This window comes from Xenopus laevis, chromosome 7L (assembly GCF_017654675.1).
Source record: "Xenopus laevis strain J_2021 chromosome 7L, Xenopus_laevis_v10.1, whole genome shotgun sequence".
NCBI lineage: Eukaryota > Metazoa > Chordata > Amphibia > Anura > Pipidae > Xenopus > Xenopus laevis.
Genome location: NC_054383.1, coordinates 62,117,175 through 62,143,218, shown reverse-complemented (window position 1 = coordinate 62,143,218; position 26,044 = coordinate 62,117,175). Strand labels below are relative to the sequence as shown.

General features: G+C 37.5%; 1 protein-coding gene and 1 long non-coding RNA gene across 3 annotated transcripts in view; both read right to left on the bottom strand.

The window, feature by feature from the left end:
* ercc1.L (excision repair cross-complementation group 1 L homeolog) overlaps window positions 1–1,530 on the bottom strand; it is a 37,949-nt gene extending 36,419 nt beyond the window's left edge. Inside the window, exon 1 of one of the 2 annotated variants that reach the window (XM_018224304.2) lies at window positions 1,375–1,530. The gene's annotated coding sequence lies outside the window, so the exon portion shown is untranslated. 2 annotated transcript variants of the gene reach the window in all.
* Window positions 1,531–12,112: 10,582 nt separating this feature from the next.
* The window catches only part of LOC108696310, a 36,248-nt gene continuing 22,316 nt past the window's right edge, over window positions 12,113–26,044 (bottom strand). The window contains exon 4 of the long non-coding RNA XR_001932229.2: window positions 12,113–12,598. This is a non-coding gene — a long non-coding RNA (uncharacterized LOC108696310). The remainder of the gene's footprint in view (window positions 12,599–26,044) is intronic.

Sequence of the window (26,044 nt, the reverse complement as noted above, 5' to 3'; positions counted from 1 at the left end):
TTAGAAAGGAACATTTTATTTTCAGTTCTTTAATTTGTCCAATTACTTTTGAGCCCCTAAAATTAAGTGATTGTGTTAAAAAAGGCCTTAGTTCCTCACATTCTCTGTGTGTGTACACACACACACATATATATATATATATATATATATATATATATATATATATATATATATATATATATATATATATATACATATACATATACATATACATATATATATATATATATATATATATATATATATATATATCCTGAATCAGACTCTGAACCAGTCTTCCATAAACGTGGGTGCAGGGTCAAAGTATTTATGTAAAGTTCAAGAGGACCCCCAAGGAACTTTATATTAATCTTTGTGGGTGCAGGGTCCAAAAATTCATATAGAGATTTGTTCCTAAGGATCTGCACACCACTGTTTTTCTAAAAAAAAATGTGGCCCGAAACGTCGGATCTATGTACCAAATAAAACACTTATTTTGATGAAAAACATTGGTGTGCGGATCCTTACGAACAAATCTCTCTCTCTCTCTCTCTCTCTATATATATATATATATATATATATATATATATATATATATATATATATATAAAACAAAAATGAATTGTGTTCAGTTCTAATATATTAATAAAAAAGTTCAATTTCAGCATTTCCCAGGTTTTTAACAGAGCATACAAGTTGCGATTTCCTACTGTGTTTACAATTTAACGCAAGACTGTGAATGATTAGATACATAAAAAATTAGTCAATACACAAGCAAAAACCATCAAGTGGCCCTGGCTACAAGAACTTACAGTCTAAAAGACATTCCTTGTATCTGTAAATAAATAAATTCTCAAGACTCACATTCTGCACCACTGAAACCTATATCTGAAACTTATGATCCTGTCAGAAAACACATTTTCTAAATGTATTACTGTAAATATTGTGATTTAAATATGCACTCCATATTAAGTGCCACACAATAGCAATCCAAGCAATGCAGCATCATTCAAAGATAAAATCACAATTTTCTCTTGCTAAAAAGCAAGTTAACACATCAAATACAGATAGAATAAATAAAATATAGTGGCATTTTTTGCAATATGAGTATACCAACTTCAGCAGTTTAGTGCAACTAAATACAACTAGACCAAGTGGCATAACCAGTGAATACACACAATCCAGACAGTAAAATACATTGACAATATGGTGAATACACGTCCACAAAATTGTCTACATCAGTATTAACACACTTGCGTGACAAACAATAGATGCCTTGAAATGCCACCTTATGGTCTCAAATTTGTTTTCCTCAAATAATAAAAACAAATCTTTTATGGTGCAGTAAAAAGAAAACAAACAAACTTTAAAACCATTCCGATTCTAACTACTCACAACAGATCCATAAATTACAAGCACATATCGCAATCCAGGGTTGTTCACTTTATGTCTCTCCCTGCTGCACCGTAAATGCAGCCTAGCTTCCTGGTTAGCAGGTCACATGCTCTCTCTATGGATGCTCTACTGGGTCAAACCTTTCAGAAAAGCACAATCCCAGTACATAAGTGTATGAAGGTATTAAGCAGGATCACTCAAGCAATGCTAACAGCCCAAAAAGGAATTCCAAATGAGACATTCATGATTCAGTGTCTATTCCAAACAAACAAAACATATTACTAAGAGACTGATAAGCAAGCAGCGTAAACCTAACAAGTATTTTATGTACTTGGTACACTTCAGGGGCCCTCAGAAGCTCGAGACCTGCTCTGTACTGCCATCTAGTAATCTTTATATAAAGTAAAATATCATAATCCTTGTGTGTTATTTAGACCTAATGAAATAAATCAATATAAATGCAATATAAACTTATTAAAAATTCTCTGCTTTTTTTTAGTAGTACACGTATTAAAATATTACCTACAAATTCTGCAGTGCTGTAAAATAAATGGATTTTATTATGTATTTATTGAACATACAGATTACATACAAATATTACCAACACAACAGGTAAACATCTAAAAGTGGTGGTATGAGACTACAACCTGGTAAATGCAATGCTTAATGCCACTTTTACGCTTTTGCTGGCTCCTGATCTTACCCATCACCAACACTTGTGTCTCATTCTCTTTTTAGAATATAAACTGCATTGAGCAGGACCCTCTTTAGCTTTTGTATTGGTTATCAGTTGAATTTTTGTATGTAATCTGTATGTTCAGTATATACACCCATTTATATATCAGCAAGGTAGAATATGTTAACACTTTACAAAAACATTTTAAAAATAATAATAGCTTAGGATGTAAAGCACAGTAACTATACTCTATTATGTTCCACAGCAGTGTCGGACTGGCCCACCAGGATACCAGGAAAACTCCCGGTGGGCCAAGGTGTCAGTGGGGCCTCCTGCTTCTAAACATTTGTCTTATTTCATGGCCATTCCCTATTTCTATGAGAATAAAGAGGCTAAATAGATGGAATAATATGTTATAGTATGGAAAGAAAGGAAAATAGGAGAATAGAGGTTGACTAAGGAAAGGAAGAAAATAATACTTAGAGTGGGCCCCTGGTCTAAAGGTGTTTGGGTGGGCCCCTGGTCTAAGGGTTTTTGGTGGGCCCCTGGTGTCCCAGTCCGACACTGTTCCACAGTCAGTTAAAAGAATAACAATAAAGAAGCAAAAAGGGTAATTAAAAAAGCTTGGTTCTCCCATAAATTATACAGACAAATAGGTATGTTTTTTATTCACCATTACCATTTTTCTTTGTTCAGCATGTTTTATAAATTATTTTTTTATAAACAATTTTTCCGTGAAAAAGATGTACGTAGTTTAACCCTTTAGCTGGGGTAAAGCCCCAAACGTTGCTTGTGGCACTTTTTTACTGATATACCTTTTGCAAAAGCCTTTCATAGTTATAGGACTTCACAAAAGAAGAACATTATCCATTACAAAGTTTCCTCTGTTTTATTTAAATGATTAAAATATCTACTTACGCTATACCTCATGAGGAGAGGCCGACCTTCCACCACTACCCACAAACAGAGAGTAAGGAGAGTACAACTGTATCAATTTGCAAGAGGAATAAAGACAAGCTTAGTATGCTCAAGGGGTGGTTCACCTTTAAGGTAACTTTTAGTATGTTATAGATTGACCAATTCTAAGCAACTTTTCAACTGGTTTTCATTATTTATTTTTAATAGTTTTATAATTATTTGCCTTTTTCTCTTAGCAGTTTTCAAATGGGCGTCACTGACCCCTTCTAAAAAGCAAATGCTCTGTAAGGCTACACATGTATTATTATTGCTAATGTTTAATACTCATCTTTATATTCAGGCCTATCCTATTCATATTCCAGATTGCTTAAAATGCAAATTGAAGAGCTGCTGAATAAAAAGCTAAATAACTCAAAAACCTTATACTGTATAATAAAAAATGAAAACCAATTGCAGTATATCTCAGAAAATCACTCTCTACATCATCCTAAAAAGGTGAACAACCGCTTTAAGGTGGCCATACACGTTAGGCAGAGTATGGGGCCCTCAAACGAGATGTCCTGAATGATATCTGGCCTAAAGTCCTCGATCCAGTCGCCCATATTCTCGTCATTGTTATCTGGTCGTTGCTCCATTGGGCCCATGATCGGATCAGCCCGTTATTGCCCACCTCAAGGTGGGCATATTGGGGAGAAATACGTTCATTGGCTACCTCGCCAAACAAGGGGATCTCTGTATATACAGTATATTAGGCCAGCTTTACTGACACTGTCTCTCTGTGTCTGCCCTGAAGCTGAATTGGTAAAGTGATTTGAATTAATTAAGAAGCAACTTTTTAGAATTGATTGCAATGTGGAAAGTACTTCTTGCGGTTCCTTTACTCTGATACTTTGCCAAAAGGTTAACATCCCTTTAAAGGGGAACTAAAGTCTAAAATAGAATAATGCTATAAATGCTGTACTTTGTATACTTAACATAAACATGAACTTACTGCACCAGAAGCCTAATTAAACAAATGATTCATGTTTTCATAAAAACAGGAGGTCATCATCTTGTAACTTTGTAAAACATCTTTGCAATGCCAAGACTACGCACATGCTCAGTGTAGTTTGGGCTTCAGTTTGGAGGTTAAGCTTAGGGATCGTCATAAATGATCAAAATAGCACAAGTCAAATAATATCTGTCATAGAAGCCGATACGGCAAGACTGATTATTGATCAGAATATGCAGACTGTACTTGGTCTGTGGATACAAATCTCAACACAGTCACCAGCTGCTTCTCAGGGAAACAAACAAAGCTGCTTGAGGTAAGGGAAGTGAGGGGGGGTTTCCCCTGCCGTTTGAAAGTATGATTGTTTCCATGAAGAGCAGTTAGGGACTGTCTAACCTGCAGCTGTCAGTAAAAAGAAGGGGGAATTTCACTGCATACAGTCAGGTTTATTATAAAAACTGTACACATTTTTTAATTAAAGTATATTGGAGATGGATTTCTTTTTCAGTAAAGAAAGTAAAAATGGGATTATATTTTTTTGCTTGAAACAAAGGTTCCTGATTCCCCAGCCTCTCCAATTTCTCCGCTTGGTGTTTGGAAGAGAGGTTGGCACCACTCCAATATACATGAGAACAAAAAATTACCAAACACTCAACAGCAGGTGAAGCGGGGTGAACCCCTGCGTGTTCAATTCAAGTCTTGTGATGTAATTTTATTTTTTTGCCTTTATATCCCCTTTAAAGGAGAAAGAAACCCCTTATTAAAAAAAAGCCCACCACCACCCCACATAGACCCCCCACCCCAGCCTAACTGCTACCCCAGGCATATGTCCTTACTTTTTACTTACCCCTTGGTGCAGATTCAGGGATCGGAGTTCATCTTCCGGGTCTTCGTGTCTTCTTCCTGTGCTTCCGCAAATGGCTGCCATGAACCCCGATCCCTGAATCTGCCCCGAGGGGTAAATTAGAAGTTAGGGGCATTTGCCCGGGGTAATAGCTAGGCCGGGGGGAGGGGGGATGGGGGTCTATGTGGGGTGGGGGGTAGGGTTTTTTTTAATAAGGGGTTTGTTTCTCCTTTAAGGGCCTCAGAACAGATAAAAAGTTCTAAGTAATGCAGACTCTACCTTTTGCCACACTTCCTTCCTTTCTCCGCTGTTCCCTAGCCTATAGGCAACCAGTACAGTTGGGTAATAAGTTTCCCGAGAAGTGAGCTAACTCTAGGGTCCAAAAAAAACAGCAACATGAAAAACACATGTAAAACATATGTCTGCTGTTGTTTTCACTTCATGTGCCTCTCAGAGCTGTCAACTGGGAGACCGTCTTCAAACACAATGGGTATAATTATTTAATTTAACCTTTTCAATCACCATTTAATTTAAATTACTTTTCTAAAAATGAAAGAAATCTCTCAATTCCTTCTTGTAATAAGAAAGGTATTTCTCAAATACGTCATATTGTTGATCCTGACTCAGGAAATCCTAACTTCCTCCATAAGGAATTATTACAAACGTATCAATATTGAAAATTGAAGAGATCAACAATATAGATCAATACATTTAGGTTACAAGATGTGTTATTTACAAAATGCTGATGGGTCAACATATTCCTTCTGCCCTAAGTGTAAAGAACAGAACATAAAGGGGCACATTTACTTACTGTAGCTCGAGTGAAGGAATAAAATAAAAAATACTTAACCCTCAATATTCGACCCTTAGTAAATGTGCCCCAAAGTGTTCCATTACTTTTGTAATTGGCCTAAAATAAAAGCTATGTGGAAGGAAGTTGAATTGTATTTACAGAAAACTTTCCAAATTAAAATAAAGGTCTCCCCACATTTAGCTTTGTTGGTTTTATACAAAGAATGAAAAATTAATCCTGACTCCAAACGAAATCACATCAAAAAAATCAAAGAATTTGTATTTTTTTGTTTTAGCGGCAGTTCGTAAATCCATTTTTACATTGGATTACAGAGGAGCCTCCTGTATTGAAAGAAATTATGTCATATCTGAGATCTCTTTGCCTCCAGGAAGTTATTAGATTAAGATATGGAGATCTAAAAATGTGAAAATGCTTTTTAGATAGTTGGATATAGTTGGATAGTTTAGATATACCTAGGTAATCTACAAATTGCTGGTAGAAAAGTTCAAACATTTATGTACAATTTTTAGGGGCAGATTTACTAAGGTTCAAGTGAAATTTCGAAGTACAAAAAATTCGAATTTAGAAGTAATTTTTTGAATACTTCGACCATCGAATAGGATACTACGACTTCGGATTTACTTTGATTCAAAGTAAAAATCATTCGACTATTCGACCATTCGATAATCAAAGTACTGTCACTTTAAAAAAACATACGATTCATAGTACTTTTTTCCACTTCGAAATTCGACCCTTGATAAATCTGCCCCTTAATGTACAATTAGATTTTTTTTTTAACTCTACTTTTTTAAGATTATATTGCTATCCATTCAACTTTCCACATATATAATACCCTGACATGTTGTTTTCATTCAAAGCAGAGAGATAAGTTATTAACTTATTAACCAATTAATTAACTAAATATGGTTACTATGTTTTTTGTTTTATTTTTTTGCTATCAAGCATTGGTTTGAATTTCTGTATTGATTCTCTTGTCAATAATATTGATATTTTGTGATATATCTGAATGTCTATGTTAACACTTCAATAAAAACAACTGAAAAAGTAGAAAGCTGTCAACGAGGATCCTTGTGAAGATGGCAGCACTTCTCCAATTCTTGAATTCCTCCAGCCTCTTCTGCTTTCTTTCCAGCCTGCCTGCCCCACTCCCTACAAATTGCTATTTACATGATGCAATTACTTTTGTGTTTTATTTTGGTGGTTTTATCACATTTGTAATATTTTATTGTTTTTTTTAGTTCTGCATAGATATGTAATGTCTGAAAAGGAGAAAAAACTCTTTATTTTTCAAAGCAACACCCAAAGTCCCATACCTGATGCATTCTGTTCCCACAGTTACAAGAAAACCCCCAAAAAAACTGAAGATATCATAGACAAATAAGAATATAACAGAATTATTAACAGTGTAATAGGATGGACCCTTTCAGTTTTGTTTAAGATATATATTTGTCATGTCTAGTTTCAGATCTACAAATGTTGAGGTTTTGACAGGTAGAGGTGCTATTAATCTGGAGGTATATGTGGAATGGAGGCAGTCATACAGGAATAGAAAGGTTATGGATAAAACCGTAGCTGAGATTTGTTTTTTATCCTGTTCATTTTCTTTCAGTTCATCATTGCCTTTTTTATAATAAAAACACATGCTTAACAGTATAAATAGACAACATATTTTACAAAGATGTCAAAGAGAACCACAACTTCATCTACTTCCCACCTTCAGCATCTGAGCAAGGGAGTGTCCTACTTTAAAAAAAAATTCAGATTATTGTGTTAAACATTTATGTTGTGTATGGGGATATAGAGTTCTGATTAACATTACAAGTAACTGTTTGGAGTGATCTACGGGGTCTAGGATCTTGTTGATCACATTATTCATTATATTCATCAGTAATGTCAAATAATTGCTTGTTATTCATGTTAACAGTTAAAAATACACAACCATCATAGCAAACAACCATCATAGTCAAACACTGGGAAATGTGACCATGGACAGTAACCTATAGCAGTGACCTGCTTTTTTCTGCCAGCTGCAGGTTTAACAATGAAAGCAAATATTTAATTGGTTGCCATGGGTTACTGCCCATGTGCTAATTTGCCCAGTGTTTATAAATGAGCCCCAGTAGTAAATCTTGGGCTTGTAAGGAAATGCCATATGTCTCTTTACTTTAGTTTTCTAAGAAGTCCTGTCATGCTTAATAACGAAGATTTAAGCTGTCTTTAAAACAGAGCATTCTGACCACAGTGCTGTAAGATCATACAGTAAAACCTTAATTTTGCATACCATGTGTGTGTTATTTAGGTCATAATAATATTCACCACTCCCTGAGACAAAAAATTCCAGAGGTGCGTTATCTGCAACTGCCGCTACGGGGTGTTCCTCTACATAGATGTTTTTTTCTATACATGTCTGTGTAGGTGGAATTTGAAAGATGTGCAGTTTAGATTTAACAAACTCAACAGAACTGCTGTGCACAAAAAACATGTTGCTCTGTTAAAAGATGTTAACAGGTGAACGTCTAGGGGTTTTCTGAACCCAACGTCTTTTACGCGTTGCTCTTTTAGTGCCGGGTGTTGATAAGAAGGCGGCATTATAATGCCTCTTGTATTTCCGCGGCTTTTTACTTATGTATATAATTCCTGATCCTTCTTGTTCTTTGGCTGTGCTGTTTAGTCTGTTTATAATGGCCGTTGAAACATTAGCCACTGCGTCTTTGACGTTTATGTTTTTTGTAGAATTCTGTAGGTGTGGTTTTATAATTTCTAGGCCTCTTCTAAAAATAGGGGAAATAGTTCTAAAAAATCCACGGAATATACCCCCAATTCCTGCCCCATGCATATATTCAGCACCACGGAACCCGTCTAGCTCATTACCCGATTCTGCAACGTAGTAACTGGTGTACACAGTCTCTCTTTTGGACAGCATTTTTTAGTATGACAGCTCCTTGTGCGATCTAAAGTGTAATCGCACGATGCATTTACCGTACTTGAATTTAACGGGTTTAGATTGATCTGAATACATTGAAATAGTCACTGAATCAAAGTGCTGCTTGCATACAGGTGTTTAATCTGGTCGTGTAAATCGTTGCGTGATTATCTCATTGTTCTTTCCAGTGATTTCTACAGTTTGGAGAAGCTGTACAAAACTATCTCCCACAAATTGATGTATTATGTCCGTGTATACAAACAATGTGTAAAATCCAGCTTTTATATCCGGGTAAAATCTTTTGGTGCTCTGCTGCATATTACCCATTTTTGAATGAATAGCTAAAAGATTTTCTGCAGCATCTATCTGCTTAGTGGTTAAATTCTGCGTGGCAATTACGTCATGTGTTTGTATTTCGTGCTCTTGAACTGTTAAAATTTTACCTGATACAACAGATACAGTATGTAATCTGGTAAATGCAGCGTCATGCCTAAAATACGTGCTATTTTTTCTACTGGTGTAAATGTATGTGTCTGAGATTCAGTAACAGAAACAAGTCTTGCTGACTCATCATATTGTAGTTTAAGATGTTCATTTGGGATCTTCACGCTTTGAAGTTTTACATTTATGACATTTACCAATTCTGTGATACTAGAATAAAAGCCTGGTTTTACAAAAATCTACTTAAAAATTCGTTACGCTTCGTCTACAAAGAATGTCCCCTCAGGCTCTTCTCTTTCAAATAAATTCCATGATACAGGATAGCTGACCTCAATTAACCCAACCTCCCATGGGCCTCGAAGATCAATAGCCTTTGCTAAATTAGTGGTATAATTAGCTATGGTATTTTCAGGATAGATTTTAGAAGATGCATTGCTGGGCAGAGTCATATAGAATGATCCATTATCCATGGTCTATAAATGAGTCAATTGTTTCTCCTGGATCCAGCTGTGGTTAGCCCAGCCACTTTACAAAGTATTGTGTAATTCCTTAATTTTCTTCCATTTGATTATTTTCTCTATTCTGTATATACGCTGGTGTTCTAGAGGCACTTATTTGTAGAAAGAACCATCTATGGGCTCCCCAGACAGATCCTTTAGTTTAAAAAGGGGTTTGAGGCCTTTCGTGTTTATATCATAAATGACAAAAAATTCATCTGGATAGCTTTGCTCATATCCTTAAGTAAAAGTACCTTTATATTTAGAAATTCTGACTTGGTCATTGATTTTTAATACGGGTTTAATCTTTTAGAAGACGTATATGCATAGTAAATATTTTTCCAAATTTTTAATGAATTTTGTATTGTAACACCTGCAGGTCTACATTGTATTGTTGAATGATATGTCTTGTTGTAACTATATACTAAGTTAGGTAAAATATCAATATTTCTAAATGTGTTATGTTTTGTAAAATAACGCCACATTTTAGTCTTTAATGTTCGATTAAACCGTTCTACTACAGCACATTTCACACTATCTGTTGAAACAAAATGACTTATTTCATATCTATTAAAAAGCTGCTTAATTTCTTTTTTCATGAATTCTTTACCACGATCTGTTTGTATTTTATGAGGTATTCTGTTCTCCTCTTCAAATATTCTCTGAAAAGCCATTGCCACAGATGCTCCTGTCTTATTACGCGGACCATAACACCATGCATGTTTTGATAGCACATCTATAACTGTCAAAATATATTTTATACTGTCATTTTCTTTTGCCATATCTATCATAGATACCAGATCTGTTTGCCACTGTGCGTCAATGTCTGAAACAGTTGCTTTGTTTCTTTTAAAGTTCTTTCTAGCTGGTTTATGCAATGTATAAACATCCTGCTGATTTAACCAAACTTTCACATCTTTTCTTTTTAACCTGTGTTTTTCTCTGTACAGGTTTTCAACACCCCCACAAGATCCTGGGGCTCTAGGATTAAAATATCGCATTTGTAGTATTTGTTTTTTATTCTTTCTTCGATGCATTGTTGTAGTGCAACAACCACTATGAGCACTGTGTGCGAATCCCTTATACAACTATTACTTCATGACACAAAGTGTTTTATTCTAGGCAGGACATGCCCAGATCACTCCCTTGTAGTCCAGACATGCATGGGCATGTTCGCCGTATCGCTATACATGCCCGACATTCCTTCCGCTATACAAGCCCTCAATTTACATTAACCAATCCCAACGGTTGTTCAAGACCACGCTGTAGCGTGGTTGAATAAGCAACATCATTGGCTGATCATGGTCACGAGGTGTCAGCCTTAGCTGTGTGTACTGGAAGGGGCCAGTTACAGAAGGTTGGGTGTAGTGGGTGGGGCTTAAACCAGAAAAGGGATGGGCACCTGTCACTTTACAGGAAGTGGGCGGTTTGACCAAAGGTGTAGACGCTACACCGCTTATAATGCATCTCAATAGGTGCTTTTCACTGATTTTACATAATGTTTTTCCAGATTTTACCCCACACTTTTTTCCCAGTGTTTCCAAAAATGGCTAATTGCTTTCTGTGAATGTTATTGTGAAGTTAAGAGGTTTAAAATACTAACCAGATGCATACTTTGTTGTGGTTCTGTCTGTAACGGAGCTACCCAGATCCAAAGGATTAAAGGAGGAGAGCACTGGCAGGGCTAGAAAGGCAAGAGAAGTGGGAGAGTTCAGACAGAGGTCATAGGGAGAAAGGAGTTGGAGGAGTACCTACAGGTTGCTAGGAGACCACAGTGTGGACCAAGGCTAAAAATGGCCATATACACAAAGTGTTTTGTATGATTTTTGGATCATTTATTGTCCAGACAGTTTTTGTACCATGTTGATTGGTCATTTAGTTGATTGGACAGGCTAGAAATTTTTTGTCAGGTAATGATTATATCATTGCATGTATTGCCTGACAATATCCATGGGTGACTGTGGCTTCTATTTCTGGGACATAACTTTTGTACAATTACTGTCTGTCAATAAATGGCCAGAGCATTGTCTGATTTGTTATTCTTCCTACAATTTAAATCTAATGCCTGAAAAACAATTGCTATCCAAACGTTCATCATGGAGAGCAGCATGTGTCATTGTGGTTATTTAGACACAACATTCTACAGGCAGAAGGAAGCAGTGCAGTATAGAAAAGGGCATAACCCACACAGAATGGTACTGTGTATGAATAAACCAGCAGGCATTTAAATAGATTTGTGGTTAAGACAGCTTATTGCACAGAAGATTTTCGAAAAGTAAACCCAACACACTATAGTTTACCTATTAAAGGATACAAATTGGACTCAATGCGAGGTGGCCTTCCATAATTTGGAGCTTACTGAATTTTGGAATTCTGGATAAGAACCCATACCTGTATACAGCTCAAATAATACCATGTTATGAAATCTAATAGGTTATCTTCCTTGATTATATTGGTTCTACTGGACAATTACAAGTCACACATAGCATGCTTTTGAGTTAACTTTTAAAACAGTTGATGCAATTTGACTTTAACATCATTTTTTGAAATGCTGTTTGAAATTGTACATGATGCAAAGTACTATATGTATAAATTTATACATATATAATGTGAATGATCTCCATTACATCAGGGTTTATTATTTCCAATTTTTTAATATGTTTCCTTGAAAATATTGTGATGGACAAGTGAAGCACAATAAGAAGCACAATAAGCATTATTCTACTGAAAAATTCACTGCTAGCATTAGCAAAAAAAACTTTCATTTTAATTGATCCATTCCTTATCTCACAGTGCAGTAATATGACGATCTTCATTCCCTCTTTCTGTATCCTCCTCTTCTTCATCTTGGTCCTCATGCTCAGCTATGCTCCCTTCTGCATCACGTCCAAAATGGCTTATCACTTCCTGTATCATATCCTGTGTCCTACCCCAAAGTTTGTGAGGATGGTATTCTTGTCCCCCTTCCATGCGAATAAGCTTTCTCCATGCAATTATGAAAGCAAGGCAAAGCAATATGAAGAACAATGACAGTAAAACAACATGTAGATTGTTTGTTTTATCTTCAAAATTGGATTCTGCTTTGACAATAGGCAGCATCAGTATAAGGTGTAAGAGCATCTGGAAAAACAAATTAATGAAAAATTGTAATCTTTTGTAATCAACACATACCACTTTTATCCCTATATATATAATAAAGGGCACTATGTTTGCCTATGTGCCATAAGCCATAGCAACCAGTAAGTCATATTTGACCAGTAAATGCTTCCTGCTGACTGGTTGCTATAGGTGATTAGGCCTGTAACAAACATTGCGCCTTTTATTAAATATTCCCTATATACTGTACGTAAGTAAGTGTTACTAACAATTTTTTTTTTAAAATGATGCCCTTTTCATGCCATGGATGACCAGCACTTTGTTTTTGCAAATATGTTGCTAAGTGAGCAATAAATGCACTTTATTGCCACCTCATTGATTTATAATAATGGGAGAATAGAGTATAGTATGTAAAGAAAAGAGACTGGAGAATAAAGAGTTTGAGTGAGGAAAGGAGGTATAACAGTTTGGTGGGCCCTCAGCCTAAGGTCTTCTGGTGGGCCCCTGGCATCCCAGTACGACACTGGGCTGATTTTCGGCTAGAGCTATCATAAATCAGCCCCTAAATATCAGCAGTCTGATAATTATCCGTGCTGAAATGTCATTTGGTACTTCAAATGTTTTCCTTAAAAATACTGCCCACGTCTTGTTCTGAAGATAACATGAGCACTGCTTATTCTTTTGTTTTGCTTTTATTTTTTTCCTGATCATAAAACTATTGCTATTAACACTTAACATTTGAAAAACCTATGCTGTCTTACTTAAGGGGCATTTCTTGAAATGAGTTTATAGTTTACTTATGAAGAAGTATACTTTATTTTCTAGGACAACCTAAGTTTTCTATATCTGAGTTTTTATGTTATGCCACTTCTATAGGGATATATGTACCAGAAACATAGTTAGGTTTATTTTTTGCATGAAAATACAACTGATTTTTAAAGTCCCATAAATCCTGAATGCACCACTACCAAATCTGCACAGTTTTATGGAAATTTCTGATATGTATAAACTCCCATCACTACACTGCCATATTTTTACAGCATCACTTTGCATCACTACAGCATATTTTAAAAGTATTCAAGGCCAATAAAATCCTCTATTAGTAGGTTTACCCTTGGAAACTACATGTATACACATTCTAAAAAGTCACCTCAGAGTATTCATCTTATTAGCATATCTCCCACATGTCAGTACCAATATAAAACACTATGAAACTGGGCAATTTGATGCCCAGTATGCATTAGATTACCAAAGCATGTGTCATGTTCAAAAAAAAAATTAGTGTATATGTCTCTCACTTCAGCTACTCCACAAATCAACACAATTACTGCATTTTATGATGGGTGAAGCCACAAAATAATTTGTTTATGTCAGAAAACCATATATTTTGGACTGTAAGTCCCAAAAAGTGTTGTGATTGCTGCAAAGCCATTGCTGGTGGTTTTTCACCGGTTAGGAAATTTGCCCCATGTGTCTCACCCTTAAAATAAAAGTTAAAAGTGTGTTTTTCCTATAGGAGGAAACCTTTATCACTTTAATCCCTAGGGTCGAGTTAACCAGCTAGGCTGTGTCCTGAATAAATTGGTAGAGGGAGTAGTTTCTTTTAAAGATAGGTGTCAGGTTTCCCAAAGGTTATAAAAAGGGAAGCCTACGTGTGTTTACCCCACATTGGTGGAGGAGGTGAGTGTGCTCCAGAGAGCCTGGGCAGAGGAAGGCCTAGTACAGGAAAAGTCTCAGGTCAGTTTCTGTAATAGTTCACTCTAGGAGTGCATGATAGGATCAGGAAAAGTTATTGAGCAGCCCAAGCCCATGAGTGTAGTGAGAGTTACATAGTTACATAGTTACATAGTTAAATTGGGTTGAAAAAAGACAAAGTCCATCAAGTTCAACCCCTCCAAATGAAAACCCAGCATCCATACACACACCCTACTTTTAATTAAATTCTATATACCCATACCTATACTAACTATAGAGCTTAGTATCACAATAGCCTTTGATATTATGTCTGTCCAAAAAATCATCCAAGCCATTCTTAAAGGCATTAACTGAATCAGCCATCACAACATCACCCGGCAGTGCATTTCACAACTTCACTGTCCTGACTGTGAAGAACCACCTACGTTGCTTCAAATGAAAGTTCTTTTCTTCTAGTCTAAAGAGGCGGCCTCTGGTACGGTGATCCACTTTATGGGTAAAAAGGTCCCCTGCTATTTGTCTATAATGTCCTCTAATGTACTTGTAAAGTGTAATCATGTCCCCTCGCAAGCGCCTTTTTTCCAGAGAAAACAACCCCAACCTTAACAGTCTACCCTCATAATTTAAGTCTTCCATCCCTCTAACCAATTTAGTTGCACGTCTCTGCACTCTCTCCAGCTCATTTATGTCCCTCTTAAGGACTGGAGTCCATACTCCAGATGTGGCCTTACCAGGTACCTATAAAGAGGCATGATTATGTTTTCATCCCTTGAGTTAATGCCCTTTTTTATGCAAGACAGTTAGCTCCCTGCAGTGTCAATGCCTTCATTATAAGGCTCAGGATTCCTGAAGTAAGGCACTTCTGTGGGTTTTACCTAGTGATGCCGATTAGTCACCAAGAGGCAGGCTTTACTACCGCAGGGTTTGCAACAGCTAAGAGGAATATTTGTGAGTATCCTATGTATAAAGACCTTTAGGCACTTGCTGTTACATTTTGCATTATCTATTGAGCACACACATCAAAAACAGCAGATGAGACTGTATGAGCATTGCAAATAAATTGTTCCACTGTTACAAGAACCACTGGTGCCCAAAGTCATTTGAGAGATTAAATACTGTGTGCAAGAATCAGTGTGGTTAACCAGTTCTTCACTACAGTAATCAAGTGTCCATCTAGGGACAAAGAGTCTGGTATAATAAGTGCCTACTGAGAATTGCTGGGAGTAATGCCCCTTGCCCAGGCCTAAAATATATACACCTGTTTTATTCTTTTAACACCTCAAATAATGTAGTCAACCAGAAAAGTCTGCAGTGTTCAATAGTACATATTGAAATATTACATAGTTACTTATTTAAATTGGGTTGAAAAAAGACCAAAGTCCATCAAGTTCAACCCCTCCAAATGAAACCCAGCATCCATACATACACACTGACCCCTCCATACCCTCACATAAATTATTTATACCCATATCTATACCCATATAGCCTTGGATATTATGCTTGTCTAAGAAATTATCCAATTAACAGAATCAGACACACAACAACACCCGGCAGGGTATTTCACAAGCTCACTGCCCTCACTGTGAAAAACCACCTACACTGCTTCAAATGAAAGTACTTTTCCTCTAGCCTGAATGGGTGACCTCTGGTGCAGTGATTCTCTTTATGGGTAACAAGGTCCCCTGCTATTTTTATATAATGTCCTCTAATGTACTTGTAAAGAGTAATCATGTCCCCTCGCAAGCATCTTTTTTTCCAGAGAAAACAACCCCAATCTTGACAGTCTACCATCATAATTTGTCTTCCATCCCCCAACCAGTTTGGTTGCATGTCTCTCCAGCTCATTTATATCCCTCTTAAGGACTGGATCCCAAAACTGCACTGCATACTCCAGATGAGGCCTTACCAGGGACCTATAAAGAGGCAAAATTATGTTTTCATCTCTTGAGTTTGTGCACTTTTTTATGCACGACAGTACTTTTGTCACAGTTGGCACCGTAAATTCAGAACCGATCCTAAGCACCCTGTTCTCTGCTCTTGCTTCAACAGCCGCCTTTCACCTCGGGAGGAGCCCTTGGCTAATTGGATGCCGCCAGGTCTTATAAAGAGAGGTGCAAAGCGAGGGGTTCTGAACAAGCTAAGGGGCACAACTGTAAAGCAGAGTCTTTTGGGCAGAGGGTCACGGTACAAGGCGTAGGCAGAGTCGTAGTCAGATCAGGCCGGGTTGGGGCAGGCAGAATACAAAACGGAGTCAGGCAGGCACAGGTCAAACCAGGAGTTCAATCAGAAGGGATATAGAGTAAGCGAAATCGGATATCAGGCAGGGGTCAGGATACAGATGTCAGAATCGTCAAAAGCCAGGCAGGGGTCTTAACAGGAATCAGAATCCGATAAACAGAATAGCACTAAGCTCAGAAGCACCAGGAAACAAGATCCTACGGGCAAGGACCTGCAGACTGAATGTTCCTTTTACACTGTTCAAAATTCGCGTCATTTCGCGCTGACGCAAACACGCTAGCGTGAATGCGCCTGTAAGAGGAGCAGAGGCGGGCAACCATGCCGCACCACTTGACTACCAGGGTGAGTGTTTGTTACAACTTTATTTGCTTTAGTGGCCATAGAGTGGCACTGCCATGGATTAGACAACTTGTTATCTACAAAAACCCCTAGATCCTTCTCAGTTAAGGAAACTCCCAACACACTGCCATATAGTGTATAACTTGCATTTATATTATTTTTGCAAAGTGCATAATCTTGCATTTATTAACATTGAACCTCATTTTCCAATTTGCTGCCCAGTTTTCCAGTTTAGTCAATTCATTCTGAAAAGTGGCATGATCTTGCATAACCTATAATTCTGCACAATTTTGTGTAATCAGCAAAAATAGAAACAGTACTTTCAATGCCCTACTCCAGCTCATTAATAAACATGTTGAAAAGCAAAGGACCAAGTACAAAGCCCTGCAATACCCCACTAACAACACTGGTCCAATTAGAAAATGTTCAATTTACCACCACTCTTTGTAATCTATCTTTTTTTTTTAACTTATATTTTTCCATAAAGTGCAATTCATTTTAAACATCACTCAAGTATTGGCATTTGTTACATTCTCGTAAAGAGGTAAAAAATGTTCAGTTATGAGCTGTGGATGTTTTTGCAATCAAGATGTACCAACGACCAAAATTTATTTTTGAAATTAGAAAAACAAACATGTCAAACTGTGCATATGTATACAAGTGGGTCATTTTGTGTATCTAAGGTAGAGATGCACCAATTCCAGGATTCGGTTCGGGATTCTGCTTTTTTTTAGCAGGATTCGGATTCGGCTGAATCCTTCTGCCCAGCCGAACCGAATCAGAATCCTAATTTGCATATGCAAATTAGGGTTGTGGAGGGAAATCGTGTGACTTTTTGTCAGTAAAAAATGGTTTCCTCTTCCCACCCCTAATTTGCATATGCAAATGAGGGCTCGGATTCGGTTCGGTATTCGGCCGAATCTTTAGCAAAGGATTCGGGGGTTTGGCCGAATCCAAAATAGTGGATTCGGTGCATCCCTAATCTAAGGATAGTAAATCCTGGTGGAGGTAGTTAAGAGTCCCTCTTGGATCAAGTTCCCTGGGTTGAGGAGGCCAAACCCGCAGTTCCCACATGCACCAGACCTTAAGGTACTGATCCATCTTATTTTGTAAGAAGGCTATACCCGACTCAAATGTTCTGTTGCTGTTTAATTATTTTGGCTTTAGTGGGTGGTGTAGAATTTTTCCATTTGGCCGCTATGGCCAGGCGGGTGGCAGTTAGAACCTGGTTGACCAGAGTTTGTCCACTTTTGTGTAGTTTAGGTATCGGCTTGCCTAAGAAGAGGATAATAGGATCCAGGGGGACTGGGTGAGTTATTAATTGGTTTAAGAGTTCTGCCACCTCTGTCTAGAGCTGTTGTATTACCTGGCAATCCCAAAAGATATGTGACAAAATGCCCGGGCATTGTAGAAAGAAAGAACTTACACTCGCACACAGTGGCCGACCAAACAAACACGAATCCCAGGTGCTCGGCGATAGAAGAACTTGGCAACCTCAAAAGTAGCGTAGAAATAGAACACACCGGCACAACATGGGTACTGCTAGCAGGTATAACCTTGCTCATTTATTGCGGATGCAATGTTTCGGGGCGTGACCCCTTTCTCAAGCATAAATGCCTGGGGCCCCACAGTTCCTCCAACAAGAGGGAGAGCAGTTCTGAAATAAATTGTGTAATCTGTCTGGATTGTAATACCAATAAATTAAAATCTTATACATACTTTGGCGTTGTCTTACACATGATACCATGCATTTGGCATTGTCCCAAATTAGTTGGTTGTGTTAGAGCCTGATCCCATTTATCCATGTATTTGTGTCTCTGTTGTGCAGGATCCGCAGGTGAAGTGAGTAGTTGGTAGATTCCTGTGATGAGGCCTTGTTGAGGTAGCCCCTTGGCCGCCAGTAGTTCAAATGCCGTCGGTTGGTTTACTTTGGCGCATGAAGCGTAAGTTTCCACAAAATGTGGTATCTGGAGATATTCAAAAAGCTTGATTTTTACCTGTGGATGTCTTTCCTGAATTTTCTGGAATGGTAAAATCGTGTGGATGAATGGGTTTAACAGGTCTTGTACAGTGGAAAGTTGAAAATTGGACCACTTAGTATAGAATGAGGGTTCCATCCCAGGCTGGAAAGATGGATTATGTAGAAATGAGCATTAAGAAATTTGTTGATAAAGGCTATAACAGAAAGGAGGTTGTGGCAATTAAAGAAAGCGTTGCCACAATTTCTAGACAGGATACCTTACAAAAGAATAAAGCAACACGTTCAGCTAATACACGGATCCCATTTATTTCCACCTTCGATACGAATTCTGCTAAGTGCAAAAAAATCATTTTGAAATATTGGGGAGTATTACAAGCAGATCCTAAATTCGGACAAATATTTAATCTTCCCCCCATATTTTCGTATCGACGGGGAAAAAATATTGGGGATATTATTAGAACACGCACCACTAGGAGAGGGGATTTGCATGTAACCACTAATATCAAAGGTACATTTCCCTGTAGGCAATGCGGTCATTGTAACGGGATTATTGCAGGTGATGCGGTAATGCACCCATCATTGGGTACCAAACATCAGGTTAACTGCTTTTCCACATGTGACAGCCAGAATGTCATATACTGTATTAAATGCCCGTGTGGTAAGTCCTAGGTAGGACAAACCACTAGACCGATAAAAATTCGTTTAAATGAACACAAATCTGTTATACGAAATTTTAAAGCAGATAGTAATAGTGATGTCAAAGAGAAGGGCAAGACAAAGAAAGAGACACTATTGGCTAAACATTTTTTCTTCCATGGTCACCAAGTGTCACAAGTCAGATGGCAGATATTGGAAAAGGTTACCGCAAGGCATGGGCAGGATATCAAAAAGTTACTTCTCCAAAGAGAATGTTTTTGCATTTGGCTTCTTCAAACTCGTGATCCGTAGGGACTCAATGAGGATTTTAACATGTCATGCTTTTTGTAATCTAACTTTGTTTAGTTTAGTCAGTTTTCAAATTTTAAATTTTAAATTTTTCTCTTTTACAGATAATTACTACAAATGGCAGCATAATTTGAAAGCAGGGTTAGCCTCCCCTTTTCCCTGTATAGGGTAAGATTCATTCTGGATGAATCCCTGCAAGGGTTAATTTAACCATTTATGGCTGCTGTGTGACACAGTTAGTATTATTGTAATTTTTTTGATTACTCATTGTGATTTTGTTCCTTTCATCGAGTACACTTCTGTGGGTATTAGTTTGTATGTACTTTTATGACACTTTATGTATTGTACACTATTTATTGGATCATTTTAACTATATATGAGAGTTTTTTTAGATGTGTTTTTAACTTACATTGATTGGATAATTAATGATGACACGCTAATTGAACAATGCACTGCTCTATTTATTTGCACTCTGTATGTAGATCACGTATGCTTGACAAAGGGGTTTTACTCCCCGAAACGTTGCATCGCACTCCGCATTGAAATAAATTTTTGAAGATTTCTCACAGTCCTGTGTGCCGTTGGAATTCCTTTGCTGTACTCTGTTGTGGGGCTGCCGAACCTCTGCCAGTGAGCACCAGGCATATTGCTGTTATCTGTTGGGTGTGCGGGATCCTGCTTTGTTCCTAGATTATGTAGAAATGTTGTCATTACTGACTTTGGTGAGTTTAGATTGTGTTTGCGTTTAGCCTTAAGCCATATTGAACAAATGAGTTGGGTTGCCTGGAGAGCGGTGGTGGGAATTCGGATATTCTCTGAAAAGTCCCAGATAAAGGCATTCAGGTGAATGTCTTTTGTTAGGGTATTTTCAATTTGACCCCAGTCTGTATGGGAGGACCAATGTGACCAGGACAATAGTTGCCTTATAATATTTTTGTAAATTTGATACTCCCAAGCCCCCCAGCTTAGTTGCTGTTAACAGTACTGACTTAGCTTTTCTGTTCTTACCTTGAAACCATTTAAAATTTATGGAAGTGAGTCTGGATTTCTTTAAACATTGCAGGGAATATTGCCACTGGAAGGGTTTCAAATAAATAAAGATATTTAGGCAGTATGTTCATTTTTAAGACTGCCACCCTACCTAGCAAAGATATAGTGTATTGGACCTTTAACGTAAGGTGGATTTTGTTTGTTGAAGGAGGAGCTTGAAATTCAAGTTGTATAATTGGCCTAAGTCAGCTGAAATTTTGGTGCTTAGGTAGGTAATAGATTGATCTTTCCATTTATAATTGCAGATAGCCTTCAATGCAAGCTAAAGCCTGCTGTGGGACGTGTAAGGTTAGAGCTTCTGTCTTGTAGATTTAATTTATAACCCAATATAGTGCCATACTTATCTATTATCTGCTGTAGATTCGGGAGGGAGATGTGCAGATTGGCAATAGTGAGCAAGATATTGTCTGCATATAAGGCTATCTTACATTGTGAGTGTCCTACTGTAACCCCCATCGTGTTTGGGTGAAGGAGTATGGCTGCTGCCAGGGGCTCCATGCTGAGGGCATAGAGCACAGGAGAAAGGGGGCAGCCCTGCCTCGTTCCATTGAAAATTGGAATGGGTTTGCGAGATTAGCCTTGGAGCTTGACGTGTGTAAAAGAAGTGCTGTATAAATTATGTATTGTTCCAGGTGCTCCAATAAAGAGAATAAGTAGGTCCAATTGAGTCTGTTGAATGCCTTTTCGGCATCCAAGCTTAAAATCAGGGATAGCTCACCTCGTCTTTGGAGTATATCAAACAGATCTATAGTGCTCCTGGTGTTATCAACTGCTTGCATACTCAGGATGAATCCAACTTGGTCTCTGTCTATCAACCTTGGTAAAATAGGGGCCAGGTGATTGGTTAAGATTTTAGAAAACAATTTTAAGTCTGAATTTAAGAGCGCTATGGGCCTATAGTTTGTGCATAGATTGGGATCTTTCCCTTCTTTTATGATGTCAATATTGTAGAGGGGATGGGATTGCCCTGTAGATGATGGTTGAAAAGCTTTACCAGGTAGGTTGATAGGATATGTTGGTAGAGCTTGTAGTATTTATAGGACAAGCCATCTGGGCCAGGGGATTTCCCAATGGGCATATGTTTGAGGGTGTTAGCTAGTTCCTCAGCTGTAATGTTTGCATTCAGTGAGTTCAAGTCATCTTCTGAGAATTGGGGGAGGAGATTGAGGTTTCCTGGAAAATGTTTAATTTGCACCTAGTGACTATCTTTGTCTTGGTAAGGTGTAGTTAATTTATTTAGTTTGCAATAATAATTGTGAAATTGAGTGCCAATTTGATCAGGGTCAAAGGTCAATATGGCCGAGGAAAGTTTGAGAGAGGTTATTTTAGCGTGAGCCTGTTGTTTAGTTTCCTAGCTAGTAGGGTATGGTGTTTATCAGCTTTCTCGTAGAAAGTTGTCTGGTCCAGAGAATAGCTTTTTCTGCCTGATTGTGTTTTAAAGCTGTCAGCTCACTCTGTTTTATGGTGATCTGCCTTAGTAGGGATTCAGTCCCCGATATGTTGTATTGCGTTTCTAAGTCCCTAAGTTGCCTATGTAACAAAAGGTAGTTGTTCATGCTTTCTTTTTGTGTGCTGTTAAGGCAATAAAATGACTTCTCGTTGTGGCCTTATGGGCCTCCCGCAATGTGGAAAGGAGTATACAGTGCCATCATTAATTTTAAAATAGTCTTTCAGTTTTGTTTCAATCTGTTTAAAGGCTTCTGTGTCATGTAGGATAGTTTCATTAAGGTGCCAGTGTGCTTCCATTGGGGTAGTGTGGACAGCTACAGAGTGAGAATTATATGGGCATGGTCAGACCATGAAATAGGTAGTAGAAGGTATATTGCCTTTCTGTTTGGTGCTTAATGCGCCAGGCATCAAAAAATTGGGCTTGTCTCATGGCTTGCCTAAATAACCTCTAAATATTATGAGCAGCCTGATCTGTCTATGGGTGGGATCTATCTAGTATTTGAGAGTATGTTAAATTGAAATCCAAAAAGTTTATTTCAAAAAAGATATATGTCCCAAGGCCTCTTAGAGTAAAAATAAGAATAATTTATTGAAATTCACATTTAAAAAGTATTCAGTACATACCACCCCACATATCCCACCTTACGCGTTTCGCACCCTCCGGCGCTTAGTCATAGGTGTGTCTGTCAGTAAGGAATCGAGTACAGAATTTAAACCCGGGTGATCCCACCCCTTTTTGTTTAAAACCAATCCTGGGTCACAAGCAATTAACCATGCTTTCCTTCTATATATTAACCCATTATACCTATACAGGGTGTATGTACCATTTCCCTTATATTATACAAAATAGTATAAAGTTGTACATTGTATTCAAAATATCCGTTAACAACACAGTCCTTAAGATTAGTTATTGCACAACATTATATTTAAACAGTATATAATCATTAACTCTCAAACCAATTAGTTGATCTCTAACTTTGCACAAACCACATTATTGCCAAATTTGTATATATTGTCTACACTGTCCGCATTCCATTCCATTCCATTAATAGTGTTATATAATAAGTATATTACTTTCTCATTTTTGTATTCAAGTGTAACATGTCACGTCAAATTCATAGTTAAGCCCTAATGGCAAACGTGTTCCCAAATGAAAAATCCAATAAACCTCTCTCCTTTCCAAAAGTTTCTGATGGTCCTCTCCTCTTATTCCTAATCTCACCCTCTCTATTCCCTGGATAGAGAATTGGTTTATATCCCCTCCATTACATGTAGCAAAATGTTTAGTGATGTTACTTTTTTCTACTGTTTTGGGGTTCCTAATTTGACTCATATGTTCCCTCACTCTTTCCTTCAGTTTTCTGCCTGTACAACCCACATATTGTGTACAGCACTTCAAACAAGTGATCAAATAGATCACAAATGAAGTGTTGCAATTAATATAGCCCTTAATCACAAACTCCTTCCCTGTAACTGTAGACTTAAATTTTTTAGACACTTTCATATGTTCACAGGTGATACATCTACGGCTACCACATTTGTAGCTACCCTCGGACATAAGTGGTCCCATATCTTGTTTTTTAGATTCCATCTTAAAAAAGCTGGGTGAGAGCATGTCCTTTAAGGTGGGAGCCCGTTTGGGGACAATATTGATTCCCGGGCTCAGCACCTCAAAGAAGTGCTCATCCCCATAGAGAATAGGCAAAAATCTCTTTACTATTTTTGATATCTCAAAGAATTGTTTGCTGTACCCAGTTGTGAGTGTCACTTTCTCTGACCAAACTTGGTTTCTCTTCTTAATTCCAGTTCCTTTGAGCAACTCCCCCCTATCACTACCTCTTGCTCTCTGAAGTGCCTTTTGTACAATTTTCTGCTTATACTCTCTCTCTAGGAACCTCCTCTGCATATCACGTGCCTGCCACCCAAATTCTCCATCCGATGAACAGTTCCTTCAAAGTCTTAGGAACTGACCAACTGGTATGCCTTCTATCAATCTCCTTGGGTGGCATGATGAGGCATGCAGTAGGGTGTTCCACTACATGGTTTACGGAATATACTTGTAGCTATAGCCTCGCCCTCTGTTCGTAGTGTCACATCCAAAAATTCTATTTTATTCAAACTAAACTCACTGGTAAATCTTAAATTCAACTCATTCCTATTAATATCCCTCACAAAGTCGTCAAATTCCTCCTGGGAGCCTTGCCATATACATAATAGATCGTCAATATAACGCAGGTACAGCCTTAGGTGTCTGCTCTGTTCCGAAGTGATATACACCTTCTCCCACCACCCCATATACAAATTTGCATATGAGGGGGCGAATTTTGCACCCATAGCTGCACCCCGTTTTTGTAGATAGAAACAGGCATCAAACACAAAATAATTATGTTCCAGAAGGAATTTGACGGCACTTAAGAGAAATTGTATCATTTTTTCTGAATAATCACCTTAATGAGAAATTGTATAGATGCTTCATTGGATATACTTGTATATAGATAGAGAGGAAGAACTTTTTCCCTGAGTAAGCAGTTTCTGCTGTATCACTCTCTGGCTTATTGATGAGATAATACATATATAAAAAAAAATTTAAAAAAATTCACACGGTTTTTTCTTTATTATATTTTTTTATTATATTTTGTTATATAAGCACTATGAACGAGTTGTGGAATATGGATGCACGTATATTGAAGGCCAACTCTGTGTTTAGCACGGATGTTGATACTTCGAGTGACTACTCAAATATAACAAGAATTTTTCGTGATTTTGAGCACAAGTTAACTAAAGAATTATATATATGGTGGGAAATGGCGTCACTGGAGAAATATGTTACCTCACAGATGATACCACTGGGTTTACGTATAAAAAAATTCCCCTCCTTTATGGAAAGAGATGAGATCTTTATGGGCAGTTGGAATAAAATTTTGTCAGACTGCTCATTAAGACTAATGGAATTAATGATTGAATATAAAACTAAAATACACTTGGATGTTAAAGGGGAGTTAAGGATGATTGAAAAGGATATAGAACAATATAGAACTCAGGCACGTTTTGATATTTTGTATGAATCTATAAAAAAGAATATAAAGAAGCTGGAGAGTGATATAATGGAAAATAAAAAGAAAAAAATTCAATAGGGATAGCCTTGACTATATGAAAGATCAAGTTTATAGCTGGGCGAGTAATAGACGAGAAAATAGGCGAGACTATAATAGCCAACGTTCGATTCTTAAAAATACGAGTACTCCAAAGAAAGTGAGTTTTTCAAGTGTTGATAGGGATTCTTTGGATGGTTCCCTTGCTGGCTCTTCCCCTATTTCTTCACAGAGCAATAGAAGTGAGAAGGTGAAAGATGTATTCCTGGGATAGCAACATCATTTTTTAAAGAAAGGTCATACGGGCACTGGCCAGTGGACACAGAAAAATGCAAACAGGGAACTGTGGAAACGACAACCAGAGGAACTATCCAGGGAACAGGAGGACAAGAATCGATACGCCTTACGAAAGAAACATCCGAGAAAGTACTGAACTTGTCTTCAAAGGTCCTGACACCACTTCAAGTACAAGTATTGAGCAAGAGACTTTCTTTTTCACCTGACAGGAATTTTACTATTTTTGATACAATTGTGGATGTGAATAATTTTGTACGTAGAGTTGTACTCAAAAATCATTTTCTGCAGACATCACAGTTGAACGAGGGAACAGGAATAGAAGGGGAAAACCCCCAGCAAGGGACAAATATTAATGTGAGATTTAAAAACAAAAGCGATTTTTAC